The sequence below is a fragment of the Macaca mulatta genome, chromosome 6, assembly GCF_049350105.2.
Source record: "Macaca mulatta isolate MMU2019108-1 chromosome 6, T2T-MMU8v2.0, whole genome shotgun sequence".
NCBI classification, from domain to species: Eukaryota; Metazoa; Chordata; class Mammalia; order Primates; family Cercopithecidae; genus Macaca; species Macaca mulatta.
In genome coordinates this window covers 121,077,142-121,094,649 of record NC_133411.1, presented here as the reverse complement: position 1 = coordinate 121,094,649, position 17,508 = coordinate 121,077,142, and the positions used below count along the sequence as shown (strand labels likewise).

The window sequence follows — 17,508 nt, the reverse complement described above, 5'->3', positions numbered from 1 at the left end:
ACCTTATGAGAATGAATGCAGAGCATCAGTGCACATGGAGGACTGAATATGTCATTTAATATGTGTTAGAAGGCAAGTGGCTAGTCTCTTGAAGTGCCAGATATTAATTGCCTTTTAAGAAAGGGAATGGTTAGAGAAGAAATACAGTGTAAAAAAAAAAGTGACTACCTAAGTTTTATAAGTGAGATGAGCTGTTACAAAGTAAAATAAGTAGAGGTTTTTTTATTCATGAACCTGATGAAATAAGAGTAATAAAGACAACTTAGCTTTTAGTTCTTATGTCAGTTGTTCACAAAGGTTAATTCAGAAGGTCTTCCAGTCCGGAGTAGAGAGTTCCTAAGAAATTCATCACAATGGAAAAACTTTGGAGATGAAGATTTTGAAGGATGAAAGGATATTCATTAGTGTGACTTTTGGTTTAGTCTGAGAAAGATCTTAGCTTCAGATAGGCACAGCTTCATTATGCAGAACGCTCACATGCTTATCTCAGAAATTTGACTCTATTTTATTTTTCATCCTATTCAACTGCTGTTGAGATAGAGATGTCCTCCTCTTCCTTCATTTGTTCTCCAATCCTCCACTGGGTCTTTTGTGGTACATTCAGTGAAGAACATGATTTTCTGAGTGGTGTTACCGCTATTGATGGTGATCACTTGTTACTTTTCTTGAGCTAGTTCCTTAATCTCTTCTGTGTCATGGGAGGATTTAGTAAGGTTGGAATGAAAAATTGAGTATGTTGGATAGCTTTCCATAGAAAGGAATAACTTTCTAAAGGCTAGTGGTCATTATGGCATGTTGCAAGAAAGGGGAACAGACATGTTTAGAAGTCCACTGAATTCTATCTTGTACAGACCATGAATAAATATAGCAGAACTCTAAATTTATACAGAAAGATTAAATTGAAGGCTAAAGAAGGTATCATGTGCTACATTCATATTTTTGAAATAACATTTTTTTCCTAGCAGAGAAAACTACAGTTTTCTGATCTTACCTACTATGTCAGACTTTCCCTGGAAAGATTGACTGTCTTGCTAAAGTTATATAGACCTTGTCTGTCTCTATCTTCCCCCTCACCCTTTTTTTAACTGTGCAAAGGAAAAATGTGAAAAGCTAGAGAATTTCAAAACAGTGATCCCTACTGTAGCAGTTAGCATTGCTAGTTTATTGAAAGTTTTGTAGGGTTTAAATTAAGAACATTTTTTCCTCTTTTACTCCTAAGGTTTGGCATTTATGATGGTGTTTATAGTACAGGTTTTAGGAGAAATGACACATTTAGAAGGAGAAAGCTCTTAAGTCATATTGTTTTGATGTGATGAGAATATCAGGTGTGTAAAATGACATGAAAAAAGTATTCTTTGCCTCTTTTTGTTATATTCTAATAGTGAACTCAGCTAAAATAGAGGTGATTTGTAAACATTGCTTAGTCTTTGCATGTTCACATGTATTGTCTGATTACCTTTTAATTTTAGAAGGCTATGAGAATAAGGTAATGAAATTTTGTACTTCCTCTTGGCAACAGTTTCATCAAAAGTATATTAGAAGCAACCCTGCATATCTGACAGTTACTTAAAACAAATAAGGATTTAAACAAAAAAACCCTGTGTTAAAATAGTACAGGATATGGTTAAAAAAATCTTTGTCTTAAAAACCAAGTAATGGTTTTCATGAACGTCGATTGAATTACTGTACATTCGGGACCTCACATGACAGAGAAGTTGTCTGCACTGGAGGACCAGGAGAACCTAGAACCCTGCAACTCATCGTTCATCATCATTACCAACGTCATAATCAGTGCACCAGAGACTGTAAACATTTTTGTTTGTTGAAATTGTATGTTTAGAACAGTTCTCTAAAGTATTATTATCTTTCTATTAGAGATGATCAAACGCAAACTAAGAAGGTTAAGCACCTTTCCTAAGGTCACATAATCAGCACGTATTAGGACCAGAATTCCACCCTAAGTCTGAGTGTCTCCAAGACCTTTCAACCACTATAATATCCTGACTTTCAAGACAATTGAAATTGCAGCAGCACAGTCTTCCCTTTAAAGAACTGGTGTATTTGAAATTAATCAGAGGCTGGAAGGAACTTGAATCATCTTTTAGGCTTTCAGAAGTTATTATAAATGGATTGTGATCTGGTGGAATAGATAACTGCCTTTGGAGTCACAAGATAGGTTTGAGTCCTATGTCTGCTCCTAAAAAATGGTCAAATCACTTAATTTTTCCAAATCTTGATATGCTTATCTGTAAATTGACAATAAAATGCTTTTTCTCCTCAACTCTCAGGATTGATATAGGACTAAATCAGAACACATGACAGCTTTTTGTAGATGATAAGGTATTAAACATGTAAAAGGGCTTTCCTGTTGAAACTAGGATAGGAGCAAATATTGCTGGTGATACTAGTGGAATGAAGGAATAAGGAGAAAGTCTAGAAGAAAGAAAAGAAAAAATTAAATAAACTGTACATTCTTAAATGCCTTTAGAGATTTTTGAAGATGAGTTTTGTTGATGTTGAAAGCAGTAATAAATATAATAAATGTGATATCTCAATACTACTTCTGGTTTTAAGATTAGTTTTGAAAGGGAAAGTGCTTAGCCTGGGCATAGAGCCTATTTTCTGTTCCACTCTGGCTTGTGCCAAGTCTTCTTGATCCAGACTGGTGTGTGTGGGGATGCAGGTCTCTTATATTAGGGCCTTGGTCTGACTTACAGAAAATTCCCAGAAATTATAGTTATGTCTTACTTTAATGTTAGCACTTGAGGCTCCTTTACAGATTACTCCTTGAAAGGCAGAAGTTGTATATAATTAGAGCTTTTCTCAGAATATGGAAATCAGCGTGGCATTGAGAATTAGGCTGCTGGATCTGCTGCCCTTTTACTTAAGAAGTCAAAGGAGGGGGAACGTGTGGAGCACACAGATGAACACAGCATGCAGACATTGTCTTCTGCCAGTGAACTCTGTTTTTGCTTTGCTAAGACAATAAAAGCAATCAGAAACTTCCCGCTTTCTTGACCACCCCCCCCCCCACAAACACCTAGTTGCTTCTTACACTTCCTATCCTGTTACCAGTGTCTGTGAGTTGGATCTTACCACCTCGCTTTTTCTGTTTGGTGTCTTTCTACCCTACCTACTCCTTCCTTCCAGTCAGTGTTTGGCGTGTTCAAGTCTCTCCCATTTAGAACCTCCCATTCCCCACCTCCCTTGTCCTCCTCTATCTGCTGCCATCTTTGGCTCCTTCTGCACCACACATAATCTTCAGAAAACTTTGTCTAAATTTCTTACATTCACTTCTGAAATCCCATTGTTTCCTAAACGTATCACCATGCAGCTTTGATCCCAGTCACATCACTGAAACTGGCCCTGCCTTGCCAGTTGCTAAATCTAAGAGACTCTATCAGTCCTTATCTTACTTGACCTTTCTTTTGCTTTGACACTAACAACTTGTCCATTCTTGAAATCTCTTTTTGTTCTTCTGGCACTATATTATTTTTGTTTCTCTCTTTTCATGTTTTCTCTAGTTGTTCCTATTCGTCCTCTCTACGATCATGATTCCACTGCCTGTTCCATAAAATGTTGGTATTCACCAGGATTTTGTCCTTGATTCTCTTATGCTTTCTGTTCAGGCCCACACATTTAGTGCTACCTTTGCTAGTACTGTTTATCTCTGAGATAATTTCCTTAAGCATCTAAACTAAACTGTGTATGTATTAATATTTGTATTCTCTTCCCTGCCCCCAAGTACTCTGAGTATTGAACAAAAGTCCTCATCCATTGAGTTCTAGCAGGCAAGCTCAAGTGTGTCCTCTCTGCCATTAGTAGTGGCCCTCTTCCTTTCATCCTGATGCTGTACTTTGTAACATGTGCAAGGTTTCACGTTCTGTGATTGTATGTTCTGGAAAGTCCCTATAATGATTGATAAAACATGTGTAAGTGATAATGTGAGTCTTGTTGCAAAGAAAGGAAGATTGTAATGTTGGATCATTACAAAATGAAACTTACTATGTCAGATGTCTTCAAGCATCTGTTGGAGGAACAGAGGGGAAAGATCAAGAAGCAGAAAGTTCCTCTCAGGTAACCCTTTGACTTTATGAAGAACATCATAAGAAGCACAACATCCTGGGAGGGCTGACAACAACACATGAAGGGCATCTGGGAAACAATGATGGTGGGTGGCTTTTCAAGAGTCCAGGACCTGGAAGGGAATGCCAGAAGCATCTATAGAGGGCTCCACAGCACCGAAGCTCTCATTTTCCTGCTGACAAATGTGTGTTACTTTTCCTTGGTAATCTCATCTGTTCCATGGTTTAAATTATATCGAAAGACTGAGCCTCAAATTCCTATCTTCAACCCAGATGTTTCGGGAGGGACTACACTGTGTTAAAATTCAAAATCTGGATTCAGACTGTATGGGTTCAAACCACAGTCTACCTGGAGAGCTGTGTGTCACTGAGTGAGTCTCCCTAACTTTTCTATACCTCAGTTCCTCTGTTTATAAAGTGAGGCTAGTAATAGTACCAGCTTCATAGGGTGGTAGTGATGATTGAAGGAATCTATAAAAAGTACATAGACTAGTGCTTTAAAATGTATGGTCCACATAATGTTTTAGCTGCTATTCACTACTTGGATACCTCTCATGTATCTCAAAGGTAACATATTCAAAACTGAAGTCATCTTCCCCTCCAAATCTGCTTTTTATAAGAAATGTTTCTGAGATTAGTGATTTTCAAGATTTTTTTTTTTTCTTTTAGAGATGAAGTCGCACTATGTTGCTTAGGCTGGTTGGTTTCAAACTCCTGAGCTCGAGTGATCCTCCTGCCTCAGCCTCCCAAAGTGCTAGGACTACAGGTGTGAGCCACCATACCAGGTCTACGATTCTTTTTTAAAAAACCATGTACTTGTGTATAATTTTAGATTGAGAATTAAAATTTTGTAAGTTTTAACAGATCCAGGTCTTTGGTTTATCTTAAATATTGACATTGTAAAAGCAAATTGTCATATTCCTTTTAAGTGTATCCTGTGAATTTATATTTCATAGCAATTTTGTACTCTTCATCTACCTTTACAAAAATATATGAACAAACTCTTTTGTAAAAATCAGAAACTTTTCTTTATTCCTTTTATGTCTTTAAACTTGTATTCCTATTCTACTTTCTCCCTAAAATGTTATTATATTTTTATTAATAAAATACATATATCCATAATATACATATAAATTGGTATTTTAAAAGTTTATTTCCTGAGATGTTAAGGATCTAATTGTTAGTGAACCCTAAGAGTAGTTGTTATTACCATGGTTGTCACTATATAATTAATTAAAACAGCAAAATACTATGCATTTTAATAATTATTAAACATATTTTCTGGGGAAAATGACAGATGGGGACAGGACTAGATTGCAGTTCCCACTTAGACAGATAGTGCAGTGTGTGGAGACTTGCACTGTGAAATTCTGCTCCAGAACTATTGCAGAAATGTACCAAGAAAGCTGAGAGAATCCACAGACCCTTTGAAGGAAGCAGATTGCTCCTGCAGGACCCCAGAGACACTGCAAATACTGTGCTGGTATCCATGGCTGAGAGATATGAGGACGGTTCACATCACAGGACTCTGTGCAGATAACCCTTAGTATCAGCATGGAGTCTGGTAGCCCTGTTGCGTGGCTAGATCCAGAAGGGAAATAATAGTTACTGCATCTCAGCTCTCAGGAAGCCACATTCCTAGGAAAAGGGGGAGAGTGCTACATCAAGGGAAGACCCATGGGACAAAAGAATCTGCACAGCAGCCTTGAGCTCCAGATCTTCCCTCTAACATAGTTTACCCAAAGGAGAAGGAACTAGAAAAACAATTCTGGTAATATGATAAAAGAAGGTTCTTCAACACCACCCAAAAAAGCATACTCTTTCCTCAGCAATGGATCCAAACCAAGAAAAAGTCCCTGATTTACCTGAAAAGGCATTTAGAAGGTTGATTATTAAGCCAATTAAGGAGGCACCAGAGAAAGGTGAAGTTCAATTTAAGGAAATCAAAAAAATGATACAAGAAATGAGGGGAGAAATATTCAGTGAAATAGATAGCATAAATAAAAAACAATCATAACTTCAGGAAATAAAGGACACACTTACAGAAATGCAAAATGTTCTTGAAATTCTCAGCAATAGACTCGAACAAGCAGACAAGGTTATCAAATTAACCCAATCTAACAAAGACTAAGAAAAAAAGAATTTAAAAACATGAACAAAGCCACCAAGAAATTTGCGATTACATAAGTGACCAAACCTAAGAATAATTGGCATTCCTGAGGAAGAAGAGGAATCCAAAAGTTTGGAAAACATATTTGGAAATAATCTAGTAAAACTTCCCCAGCGTTGCTAAAGACCTAAACATCCAAATAGAAGGCGCTCAAAGAATACCTGGGAAATTGCAAAAAGATCATTACCTAGGCACATTGTCATCAGGTTATCTAAAGCTAAGATGAAGGAAAGAATCTTAATAGCTGTGAGGCAAAAGCACCAGGTAACCTATAAAGGAAAACCTATCAGATTAACAGCAGATTTCTCAGCAGAAACCCTACAAGCTAGAAGGGATTAGGTCGCTATCTACAGCCTCCTTAAACAAAACAATTATCAGCCAAGAATTTTGTATCCAGCGAAACTAAGCTTCATAAATGAAGAAAAGGTAGTGTTTTTCAGACAAACAAATGCTGAGAGAATTTGCCACTCCCAAACCAGCACTATAAGAACTGCTAAAAGGAGCTCTAAATCTTGAAACAAATCCTGGAAACACATCAATAACAGAACCTCCTTAAAGCATAAGTCTCACAGGACCTATAAAACAAAAATACAGTAAAAAAAACCACAAGGTATACAGGCAACAAATAGCACAATGAATGGAATAGTACCTCATACTCAATACTAATGCTGAATGTAAATGGCCTAAATGCTCCACTTAAAAGATACAGAATTGCAGAATGGATAAGAATTCACCAACCAGGTATCTGCTGACTTCAAGAGACTCACCTAACACATAAGGACTCACATATACTTAAGGTAAAGGGGTGGAAAAAGATATTCCATGCAAATAGACACCAAAAGCAAGCAGGCATATATCAGACAAAACAAACTTTAAGGTCAGTTAAAAAAGACAAAGTAGGACATTATGATAAAAGCCCTTGTCCAACAGGAAAATATCAGAATCCTAAATATATATGCACCTAACACTGGAGCTCCCAAATTTATAAAACAATTACTACTAGACCTAAGTAATGAGATAGAGAGCAACACAGCAATAGTGGGGAACTTTAGTACTGCACTGATAGCACTAGACAGATCATCAGGACAGAAAGTCAACAAAGAAACAATGGATTTAAACTATACTCTGGAACAAATGAACTTAACAGATATTTATATAACTTTCTTTAGTAGAGATGGGTTTCACCATGTTGACCAGGCTGGTCTCAAACTCCTGACCTCAGGTGACCCACCTGCCTTGGCCTCTGAGAGTGCTGGGATTACAGGTGTGAGCCACCACACCTGGCCATTTACAGAACATTCTACCCAACAATTTCAGAATATACATTCTTTTCATCAGCACGTGGAACTTTCTCCAAAACAGACCATATGATAGGCCACAAAACAAGTCTGAATAAATTTAAGAAAACTGAAATTATATCAAGTACTATCTCAGACCATAGTGGAAAAAATTCTTTAAACTGAACGATAATAGTGACACAACTATCAAAACTTCTGGGATACAGCAAAAGTGGTGCTCAGAGGAATGTTCATAGCCTTAAATGCCTATATCAAAAAGTCTGAAAGAGCACAACTAGACAATCTAAGATCACACCTCAAGGTACTAGAGAAACAAGAACAAACCCAACCCAACAGAATAAAGGAAATAACCAAGGTCAGAGCAGGACTAAATGAAATTGAAACAAAAAGAAATGCAAAAGATAAATGAAACAAACAGCTGCTTCTTTGAAAAGATAAATAAATTGATAGACCATTAGCAAGATTATCCAAGAAAAGAAGCGGGAAGATCCAAATAAGCTCAATTAGAAATGAAATGGGAGATATTTCAATGGACACCACCAAAATACAAAAGATCATTCAAGGCTACTATGAACACCTTTACTTGCATAAACTAGAAAACATAGAGGAGATGGATAAACTCCTGGAAAGAGACAATCCTCCTAGCTTAAATCAGGAAGAATTAGAAACCCTGAACAGACCATTAACAAGCAGTGAGATTGAAATGGTAGTAAAAAAATTACCAACAAGAAAATGTCCAGGACCAGACGAATTCACGGTTGAATTCTACCAACATTCAAAGAAGAATTAATACCAATCATATTGACATAATAATATCAATAATTATCCACAAGGTAGAGAAAGAGGAAATCCTCCTTAAATCATTCTATGAAGCCAGTATAACAAAGACAACTACAGAGCAATATCCCTGATGAACATATATGCAAAAATCCTTAACAAAATACTAGTTTACCGAATCCAACAGCATCTAAAAAAGATAATCCACCACGATCAAGTGTGTTGCATACTAGGAATGCAGGGATGGTTTAACATACACAAGTCAATAAATGTGAAACATCACATAAACACAGTTAAAAACAAAAATCACACGATCATCTCAGTAGATGCAGAAAGAGCATTTGACAAAATTCAGCATCTCTTCACGATTAAAACCCTCAGCAAAATTGGCATACAGGGGACATACCTCAGTGTAATAAAAGCCATCTGTGACAAACCCACAGCCAACATAATATGAACGGGGAAAAGTTGAAAGCCAATGGAAACACATTTCATGTTCATGGATGGGTAGAATCAATAATGTAAAGATGACCATACTGCCAAAAGCAATCTACAAATTCATTGCAATTTCCATCAAAATACCACCATCATTCTTCACAGAACTAGAAAAAACAATCCTAAAGTTCATATGGAACCAAAAAAGAGCCTGCATAGCCAAAGCGAGACTAAGCAAAAAGAACATAGCTGGAGGCATCACATTACCTGATTTCAAACTGTACTATAAGGCCATAGTCACCAAAACAGTATGATACTGGTATAAAAATTGGGACATAGACGAATGGAACAGAATAGAGAACCCAGAAATTAACCCAAATACTTACAGCCAACTGATCTTCGACAAATCAAACAAAAACAAAGTGGGGAAAGGACACCCTTTTCAACAAATGGTGCTGGGATAATTGGCAAGTCACATGATGGAGAATGAAACTGGATCCTTATCTCTTGCCTTATACAAAAATCAACTCAAGATGGATCAAGGACTTATATTTAAGTCCTAAATCATTAAGACTTGAAACTATAAAAATGCTAGAAGCTAACATTGGAAAAACCCTTCTAGACATTGACTTAGGCAAAGATTTCATGACCAAGAACCCAAAAGCAAATGCAACAAAAATGAAGATAAATAGATGAGACTTAATTAAACTAAAGAGCTTTTTCATGGCAAAAGGAACAGTCAGCAGAGTAAACAGCCCACAGAGTGGGAGAAAATCTTCACAATCTATACATCTGACAAGGGACTAATATCCAGAATCTACAAGGAACTCAAATAAGAAAGAAGCAAATAATCCCATCAAAAAGTGGACTAAGGACATGAGTAGATAATTCTCGAAAGAAGATATACAAACGGTAACAAATATATGAAGAAACGCTCAACATCACTAATGATCAGGGAAATGCTAATCAAAACCATAATGCAATACCACCTTACCTAGCCATTATCAAAAAATAAAAAAATAATAGATTTTGGCATGGGTATGATGAAAACGGAACACTTCTACACTGCTGGTGGGAATGTAAACTAGTACAGCCACTATGGAAAACAGTGTGGAGATTCTTTATAAAGAACTAAAAGTAGAACTACCATTTGATTCAGCAATCCCACTACTGGGTATCCACCCAGAGGAAAAGAAGTCATACAAAAAGATACTTGCACACACATGTTTATAGCAGCACAATTCAGAATTGCAAAAATGTGGAACCAACCCAAGTGCCCATCAGTCAACGAGTGAATAAAGGAACTGTGGTGTGTGTGTGTGTATGTATATATGTGTGTATATATGTATGTGTATATATGTGTGTGTGTATATACATGTATATGATGTAATACTACTCAGCCATAAAATGGAATGAATTAATGGCATTCACAGCAACCTCGATGGGATTGGAGACTATTATTCTAATTGAAGTAACTCAGGAATGGAAAAGCAAACATTGTATGTTCTCACTCGTAAGTGGGGGCTAATCTATGAGGATGCAAAGGCATAAGAATGATACAATGGACTTTGGAGTCTCGGGAGGGAAGGGGTAGGAAGCGGGTGAGGGATAAAAGACTACAAATTGGCTTCAGTGTATATTGCTTGGGTGATGGGTGCACCAAAATCTCACAAATCACCACTAAAGAACTTACTCATGTAACTGAATACCTAACCTGTTCCCCAAAAACCTATGGAAAAAATTATTAAACATAAAATGTAAGTATTTATTGGAAATGCATCTTTTAATGAGATGAGTGGGACTTTTCCTTTCCAGTTAGTCCATTATAATATATTCCTGGAATGATTCCAACTCTACCTTTTTCTTATATATCTGAGAGCAGTGTTTTTTCAGACCATTCAATTGGGTTTTTCTTCAGTTTAGTTGAAAACAATGAATTCAAGACCACCTGACTTAAAATTTGTTAATTGATCATTATAGTAATTCAACTCCACAATTTCTAGGAAATGTATTAAAAAATGCTTTACCAACTCTTAGCAAAATATTATTAATTATAATATTTTCCTTTTTAGAGCCACCTGATTTAATCCAATATTAAATAACTATTAAATAGAAGGGATTTAGAAAAATTTAAAAATGATTAATTTTAACATATGTTTGCCAAGGTAAGACTTTTAATAAAGTGCTTTTATCTAATCACATACTTTATATTTTCATCATAATCTTGGAATTGCAGGTTTAGTTCATTTGGCTTATGAAAAGTCTCCAACATAAAACTCTTGGACAAAGCCAGTCATTCTTAAACCACTTAGCCAAACTAACTTGCTTTCTGTCATTTTGTCAATTTAAATAAAAATGTTAACTTGAGTTCTGTGAAAAGTATTTCATTTTGGAATTCTATTCCTAAGACAGATAAGGCAAAGGATTTTGTTACCTAGATAAGTCTGCTTTCACTTACCAAGACTTTGATTTGTCTTATTCTTAAGGAACTGACAATAACTAGAGTATGGAAGTTGCAAGATCATTAAACAAAAATCACTCCTGGTGCTGCCCTACTGTACAATATATCTGATTTTAGAACCACCCAAGTATAGGCCAAAATATCATGCTTCTAACACTTTGCCTAGTCCTTGCCAGAAATATGTATAAAATGGAAAAAGACATAAAACTATTTTTTGATTTATGGTGTCTATATTAAAGACAACTTTGTTAATATCAGTATATTAGTCTTTCTATTCTTCTCTTGTGATTATTCATACCCTTGGGTAATGCACTAGAGGAGCTTGACAGGGCTGAAAGGTGCCTTTCAGTAAATTGGGAATGGAGAATTTTGAAAGGAGAGTGCAGTAGGAAAGGAGAATTAGCATAATGCCATAATCTTGGGTCTATTCTTCAGTAGATCAGTTTTGGAATAGAGTGTATGTGGAAGTTGAGAATCTGGAAATTGAGTTCTTAAATCTATGTTTACCCATGTATCCTTTGGAAAGTCCTCACGTAGCATCCCTAAGGTGCCTGCACCTTTGTTACAATAGCTTAGTGAATGCCAACACCATCTACCCGATTGCTCGAGCTAGAATCTTGGGTATCATTCCCAACTACATCATCTCACCTCTCCTCATAGCCAGTCACCAAGTCCTGGCAGTTTCACTCCTTAATGCCTAGAGTGACCATACAGTTCACTCACTAATCCAGGATACTTCTGACAGTAAAAAGGGACGTTGTTAATAACTAAGCTGGGACAACTAGTGTAAACAGGACTTGTGGTCACCCATTCACCTCTCTAAAATCAGTCTCCATCTCTGAATTTTAGTTTTGGTGCCAGATGAGCTTGGGTTTCTATAAAAGCTTTTTTGACTGGCTGTCCTGTCTTTGGTCTTACTCCCTCCAGTTTTTCCCACTGCAATTGCAGTTTTCTTTCAGAAAGGTGACTTTGATCATGTCTCCTTCTGTGGCTTAAAATTCTTTAATGGCTCCCTAAGGGAAAATCAAAATCTAAACACGGTTTACAAACTCCTTTAAGATACACAGCCCTTGGTTATCTTGAGCTCCTTTTCTTGCAAAATGACTTTTCAGTTCCCCATCCAAATGCGTACTTCAGGTACACCATAGCTCCAGTGAACTACCTGCAACTCCTTAGCTGTACCATAGTGTCTCTGAGGATTGTATGTGCTGCCTCCCCTGCCTGAACACCCTTCTTGTTCTCTTCCCTTCCCTCATTTTTCCTTGGTTAAATCCTGTTTATCATTACCATCCCCAGAGTGTGGTGTTTCTGCTATTTCTTCCTTCCTGAAGCTTTCCCCGACCCCCCAGAAATATTTTGGGCCTTCTTGTATCACATATTACAAATACAACATTGTTTGTGCCTGTTGAATAATAACATTTGATCTGATAGTTTTTGAAGGGAAGCATCCTATCTACTTTATTACCACCTCTGTCACTGCAAAACAAGTGATCTGTAATGTTATTGAATTAAAGAACTCTCGCCTGGACAGTGTGGGCAGGTCAGTGGGAGGCGAGAGCCTTGACAAGAGCATTCCTCCACCTCTCCTTCCCACGTCTGCCTGCTCCCTCCTTCTCTTATGAAAGGCCTCTCCTGCTGTTCATTTTAACCAGATTTAACTTATATTAAAAAAAAGAAAAAGAAAAAGCTTTACTGAGATATTAGGAAGTTAGATTGAAAATTCTTATTGGGATTATAAGAAAGACAGGTACAGGATATTTTTAATGTGCTGGCAGCTACCAGGTGCTGTTTAGAATATTCTTGTCTGATTAGAGGTATAATAATGTAGTATGTAATAAAAGAAGGTATATGAGAAGTTGAGTTCAGACAGTATCACGTGTAACTGTATATTGGTGGATCCCATGATTTAAAAACATTGTTTATAATAAATAGCACTTCTAAAAGTAGATTTTTCTATTTCTTCATGGTTAAACTGTTTAATAGGATAGGAAGAGATGATGTTTTTCTGGAGCATTTTCTGTTTAGAGTAGGTGTGCCCTCTTCTGAGCATAGTCATGTGATACACCACAAGAATTCAGAAGCTCACATGCCTGAAATAACCCCGGGAAGTGCTGAGAGGGGAGCCTTCCAAATGGCACCCCCAAAGTCGCTTGGTGCACTGCATGCTTTCCTCACTGCGACATCGGGAAAAGCAGAGCATGCTTTGATTGATTGGTCTTCAGTTTGTTGATTTTGACATGGACTCAAAAACATCTCTTGAAGGACCCAGGTTTGTGTAGGATCAGCTCCATGACACATTTTAAACTTTAGTTCTTTTTTCCTCCTTTCCCTCAAATGGTTGATCGCAGTAGGCATGAATGTGTCTTCCATGGGTCATGTATAATATTTTATCTTGTGGTTTCTAGGTTTAGGGAGGTGAAGGGCTGAATTCTATCTTGCAGAGAAAGTTTTTCTTTGTTAATGGCACCCAGTGCCTTCTTTACCGAAAGTAAATTAGAAGGAGGAGGGTGGGAGGTGGAAGGAGGGAGAGGATCAGGAAGAATAACTAAGGGGTACCAGGCTTCATACCTGGGTCACAAAATTAATTTGTACACCAGACCCCCGTGACACGAGTTTACCTGTATAACAAACCTGCACATGTATCCCTGAACTTAAATGTTAAAAAAAAGCTTCCATCAAACAACAACGACGACAGCAATTGAAAACAATAAAGATACAAAGTACTTAATAACAAAACTGTCAGGAATGGTAGAATTGTCAACATATACATATGTGTATATATTTGTATATATCCATATATCCATATACATTTATATTTTTGTATATAAAACCAGGTGTGTAGATATGCTAGGTGTTCTTATCAATAAATGCAGTACCTGAGAAATTTCTGTGACCCATACCTTCTTAGTTATATACATAAGTGAAAGAACTATTGATTTCTTTACTATGAGCATTTATTAAATTAGAGTGTCCTTCTCCCTGGTTAAATCAGAATAAGCCATAAAGGAAGGAATTTCAGACAGTTGATTGACTAATGGGAAAACAGTGATTTTAGAGTTAATGATTTTAGACATTTTCTTGATTATCATAGAAAACTAGTTTGTTTTTAAATTTAGAGTTTCAACACAAAGCTCTGATAAATTAACCTTGATTTAACCTTATTCTGCATCTTAAGAGAGTTTTCTCCTTGAATATAATAACAATTTAATTGGGATGTATCAGTAGCCTACTAATAAAATGTATTTTATGGAATATTTTCTATTCTACTTCTATTTTATAAAATTGCAAATTTATTGCATGTACTGAAAGCTAAGTGACTAGTTTGTTTATCATTTTAGGACCTGTTCCAATAAGAGAGATGTTATTGGAATTATTAAAAAGTTGTGCAGGTGCTTTTTTGGTTGGTGGGAGAGTGGGCATTACCTACTTTCCCTTCTGGACTATGAGTTTTGAGAGCTGCCTTATGAATTAACAGAAGTGAGCCTTTAAAAGCTGATGATCTATAGGAGCTTATTATTTCATGTTACCCATCAGTTTTGGGGGTCGCAGGATATTTTATAGAGGATATTCAGGAAGTGTCTTGTTTAACATTTTTAAGAGTTATATCCTTACTCGCATCAGCACACCCTGACCTGGGACTGTGAGGAAATATGAGCATTTGCTGTTGCTCATCTCCATTTAGTCACATAGCAGATACTTACGAGGCAGTCACTGTGTCTCAGGAAGTGTGGCACAGTGGTGGGTAAGAGCCAAAGTCCCTGGTCTCAAGGATTTTATTTCCAGGGGTGAGACAGACTGTAAAGAGATGCTCAAATATCAGGTACTATACGCTTTGAAAATAAGATGATATGCTAGAGTTTTGTGGAGGCTCCTTCCATTGGGTGGAATGTACAGAAAAACTCTCCAACCATGTTTTTCCTCTGCTCTAACTTGTAGAAGAAACTTCTGGGACCAAATGTGTGGATATTTTCTCCCCACACACCAAGCAGTGGATAGCAGCTGGGTGTCCTCCAATTCAGTTTCGACACTATCTACCTGGAGATAGCATAAGAGCCCACAGGTTGGGGCTCAGTCCCCCAGACTGTTCTCTGCACCCCTGGACACCAGTATGAGTCCAGGCCTCTGGAACTGCTACTGCTACCTTTTTTTTTTTTTTTGGAGACTATAGTAGCTTCTCACTATGTTGCCCAGGCTGGTCTTAAACTTCTGGGCTTGAGCAATCCTCCTACTTTAGCCTCCCAGAATGCTGGAATTACAGGCGTGAGCCACTGCTCCTGACTGAGGCCTCTGGAACTTCTGACCGACTGGCTTCAAGTTGGAGTTCCCACGACCTTCTCTTTGGGTTTGATTAATTTGCTAGAGCGGCTTACGAAACTCAGGGAAACACTTATATTTACCAGTTTATTATAAAGGATACTGCAGAATATATAGATGAAGAAATGTGTAGGGTGAGGTATGGGGGAAGGGGCATGGAGCTTCCATGCCCAGCCTGGGCATGCCACCCTCCAGGAACCTACATGTGCTCAGCTACCTAGAAGCTCCCTGGACCCCAAGTCCTCTTGAGTGTTTATGGAAGTGTCATGATGTCAGCATTCCTTTTCCAGGTGTATAAGGCTAGACCTTCTCTGGGGAGGGTTCCCCACTCCCCCATGATCTGTATGAACACAGGGGAAGGTCTTAAGACCGACAGTCAGAAAGGTGGGGGAAGGGTAGAGTCCTGCTTGGGGCAGGTGAAAGGAGGGCAGGAGAGAGACTTTGTGTCCCGAGGCCTAACATTCCCAACACTTCAACAAAAGACTAACAAGGGCTATGAGAGTTGCGAACCAGGAGCATGGATGAAAACCAACATGTATCATAAACACCACTGGTGGTTAGAAGAGACCTCTTTGATATTTACCCTGAGGCTGGAGTGATAAGGGGAGGAGCATGGCAGGCAGGAGGAACAGTTGGCGTGGGGGCCCTAAGGCAGAGACAGATGCGCAGTGTTCTGGAACTGAGAGGAGTCCAGTGATGCTAGAGTTGTAAGGAAGAGGGTGATGAAGTGGGAAGGTGGGCAGGGCCCCCATAACATAGGGCGCAGCAGGCTATTGTAGGCTCTGTGTACATTTCTGTTGGAAATGTCAAGATAAGGAGTGATAGAGAGTGATAGGTTTTTCAGTCTGTGAAGTCAGTTCTGATTTGCATATGTTGGGTTTAAAATGTCCATTTGACATCCTAGAGATGTTAGGGGAGTAGAGGAATAGGCTGGAGTCACATCTAGGAGTCTCTGGTTTTTAAAGTCATGAGACCAAATAAGGTCATTTAGGGAGAGGAGACTGTAATTGAAGATGAGAAGGGGCAAGGCTACAGTGTGCAGCTGTGCTAACCATGTGAACTGAGCATGCTGGAGTTGGTGCAACTGTGTGGGTGGTGCTGAGCAGGGCACCTGGACCCTACTTACTTCGCAGCTCCCTGGGCTGACTCAGCTCCTTTGTGCCAGATTACTTGGTTAGCTAAAACTGCGTTTATGTTCAGCTTCTAGGACAGAGTTTAAATGAACCCTAACTTAACCACCTGTATAATTTAAATTACTACAGTTTCAAGACATGGCAAACTTAGGATTTTATTTCAAGATGAAATGGTCTCATAGTCTGTATACAGCGATGCCTCACTTATCCACATTTAAAAATTGTGTTACAACTTCACTTACCCAAAATGTAGTTGAAACTTTCCAGAGATCTAAGGTTTCTTAAGCAGCCCAAATTGATTATCTTAGAGTCCACTCACGGGATTCAGCACTTTCTCAAGGAATCTGTGATCCCTAAAACCATTTTTATTTTCATTTTAGGAAGAAATCTGAACACATTGGTTATTATGTGCCCTGGTCCTAAGAGATTTGAAACAGCCTATTAGATGCAATTGTAGGGCAGCTCCACTAGAGATAGGCATATCTTGGCAGGAAGGCATGTTTATAAAATGATTGGTGGGCTCTGAAGACATATAATAGTAGGTCCCTGGAATCCAGTGTATTTTCAGTAACAAAAAAAGCAACTTTCATCAGACCACGTTATTAGGAATAAAATTAGTATGTTTGGAAGTCAAAGATATACAGAAAAGTTTATATGATGTCTTTGTGGACTAAATGGAAAAATGATTGCTAAATTGAAAGTTAGTTAGTTAGGATGACTTTTCAGAGTCACCTCTGGTTTCTCAAATGATGTGGATGGAGGGAGGTTTCTAGGTATGTTCTAGAACATCTATGCCAGTACCTGGGATGAAGACATAAAGGGCATGCACATCACG

The 17,508-nt window shown here is 37.8% G+C and overlaps 1 protein-coding gene across 2 annotated transcripts in view; it reads left to right on the top strand.

Annotated features, from left to right (window-relative positions):
• Positions 1–17,508, top strand: part of EPB41L4A (erythrocyte membrane protein band 4.1 like 4A) — a 264,990-nt gene that overhangs the window by 119,371 nt on the left and 128,111 nt on the right. The window lies entirely within an intron of this gene.